Source organism: Clupea harengus, chromosome 24 (assembly GCF_900700415.2).
Source record: "Clupea harengus chromosome 24, Ch_v2.0.2, whole genome shotgun sequence".
NCBI classification, from domain to species: domain Eukaryota; kingdom Metazoa; phylum Chordata; class Actinopteri; order Clupeiformes; family Clupeidae; genus Clupea; species Clupea harengus.
The window spans coordinates 14,883,620-14,886,119 of NC_045175.1; the positions used below are offsets into that span (position 1 = coordinate 14,883,620).

The window sequence follows — 2,500 nt, forward strand, 5'->3', positions numbered from 1 at the left end:
TCTTCTTGTAGAGTGTTCTCATTATGGAGTGATCTCATTGTGGAGTGTTCTTCTTGTAGAGTGTTCTCATTATAGAGTGATCTCATTGTGGAGTGTTCTTCTTGTAGATTGTTCTCATTGTGGAGTGTTCTTGTAGAGCGTTCTCATTGTGGAGTGTTCTTGTAGAGCGTTCTCATTGTGGAGTGTTCTTGTAGTGTTCTTGTAGAGTGTTCTCATTATGGAGTGTTCTTGTAGTGTTCTCATTGTAGATTGTTCTCATTGTGGAGTGTTCCTATTGTAGAGTGTTCTTGTTGTGGAGTGATGTCATTGTAGAGTGATCTCATTGTGGAGTGTTCTTCTTGTAGAGTGATCTCATTGTGGAGGGTTCTTCTTGTAGAGTGTTCTTGATGTGGAGTGTTCTTCTTGTAGAGTGTTCTTTTAGAGTGTTCTTGATGTGGAGTGTTCTTCTTGTGTAGAGTTCTTGATGTGGAGTGTTCTTCTTGTAGAGTGTTCTTGTAGAGTGTTCTTGATGTGGAGTGTTCTTCTTGTAGAGTGTTCTTGCTGTGGAGTGTTCTTCTTGTAGAGTGATCTTGATGTGGAGTGTTCTCATTTTGGAGTGTTCTCATTGTGGAGTGTTCTTGTTGTAGAGTGTTCTCATTGTGGAATGTTCTTGTAGAGTGTTCTTGTTGTGGAATGTTCTTCTTGTAGTGTGTTCTCATTGTGGAGTGTTCTTATTGTGGAGTGTTCTTGTTTTAGAGTGATCTCATTGTGGAGTGATCTTCTTGTAGAGTGATCTCATTGTGGAGTGATCTCATTGTGGAGTGTTCTTCTTGTAGAGTGTTCTCATTTTGGAGTGTTCTTCTTGTAGTGTTCTCATTGTGGAGTGTTTTTTTGGAGTGTTCTTCTTGTAGAGTGTTCTTGTGGAGTGTTCTCATTGTGGAGAATTCTTCTTGTAGTGTTCTCATTGTGGAGTGTTCTTCCTGTAGAGTGTTCTCATTGTGGAGTGTTCTTCTTGTAGAGTGTTCTCATTGTAGAGTGATCTCATTGTGGAGTGTTCTCATTGTAGAGTGTTCTCATTGTGGAGTGTTCTTCTTGTAGAGTGATCTCATTGTGGAGTGTTCTTGTTGTGGAGTGTTCTTGTTGTGGAGTGTTCTTCTTGTAGAGTGTTCTCATTGTGGAGTGTTCTTGTAGAGTGTTCTCATTGTGGAGTGATCTCATTGTGGAATGTTTTTCTTGTAGTGTTCTCATTGTGGAGTGATCTTCTTGTAGTGTTCTCATTGTGGAGAGTTATTCTTGTAGAGTGTTCTCATTGTAGAGTGATCTCATTGTGGAGTGTTCTCATTGTAGAGTGTTCTTGTTGTAGAGTGTTCTCATTGTGGAGTGTTCTTCTTGTAGAGTGATCTCATTGTGGAGTGTTCTCATTGTAGAGTGTTCTTGTTGTAGAGTGTTCTCATTGTGGAGTGTTCTTCTTGTAGAGTGTTCTCATTGTAGAGTGTTCTCATTGTAGAGTGATCTCATTGTGGAGTGTTCTTGTTGTGGAGTGTTCTTGTTGTAGAGTGTTCTCATTGTAGAGTATTCTCATTGTGGAGTGTTCTGAGGAGTTTCAGAGACTACCTACAGAATTAAATACCATAATCCCTCTTTTATTTTCTATAAAGAGCTACTGTCTATTCTACTGTCTAGATATTTCCTAGAGCTACTGTCTTCAAGGCAGGTCAGCCTTCACTAATGTCACTTTTCACTGTTAATGTAGACAGCTACTAGGTAACCTCATAGAGACAATTACATAACCTAAGTGACAGCAAGCTTGTCGACAATGTACCCCCGCACTGGGGGCAACACTATTTAGGTAACGCTATCCCGAAAACCTTGAACAGTTAATGATTGATGAGTTATGATAAGTTATGATAGCATAGGAGCTGTAGGTAACATTGTATGTAGTTCAATCCTTTTGCATTTACCTTACACTTAAACGCATTGGTTACCTAACCAATGAAAAATCCTGGACTATTTCTATCCAAACATAATATTATATTTGGTTGTTATTGACTATTGAAGTTGTGGCTACTGATAGTTCTCCAGCTAACATTAGTTGGCTAGGTTGCTAGCCATATTTCCATCCTAGCCAACTAATCAGACGATGAGTGACAGCCGCCAGCCAGCATTTGTCAAAGAAGTTGACTTCACTTACGATGTTACTGTAATGCTATGAAGGTCAGGATCCTGTAGTAGATGTGGTAAGGTGGAAGGTAAGGATCCTGTGGTAACCTGTGGCAGGTGTGTTAAGGTGGAAGGTAAAGATCCTGTGGTAACCTGTAGTAGATGTGGTAAGGTGAAGGTCAGGATCCCGTGACAGGTGTGTTAAGGTGGAAGGTAAAGATCCTGTGACAGGTGTGTTAAGGTGGGAGGTAAGGATCCTGTAGTAACCTGTGACAGGTGTGTTAAGGTGGAAGGTAAGGATCCTGTGGTAACCTCTGGCAGGTGTGGTAAGGTCTTCTATTGCATCTCTCCTCCACGTACC

The 2,500-nt window shown here is 40.6% G+C and overlaps 1 pseudogene; it reads right to left on the bottom strand.

Annotated features, from left to right (window-relative positions):
- The window catches only part of LOC116219085, a 97,292-nt pseudogene that overhangs the window by 91,341 nt on the left and 3,451 nt on the right, over positions 1 to 2,500 (bottom strand).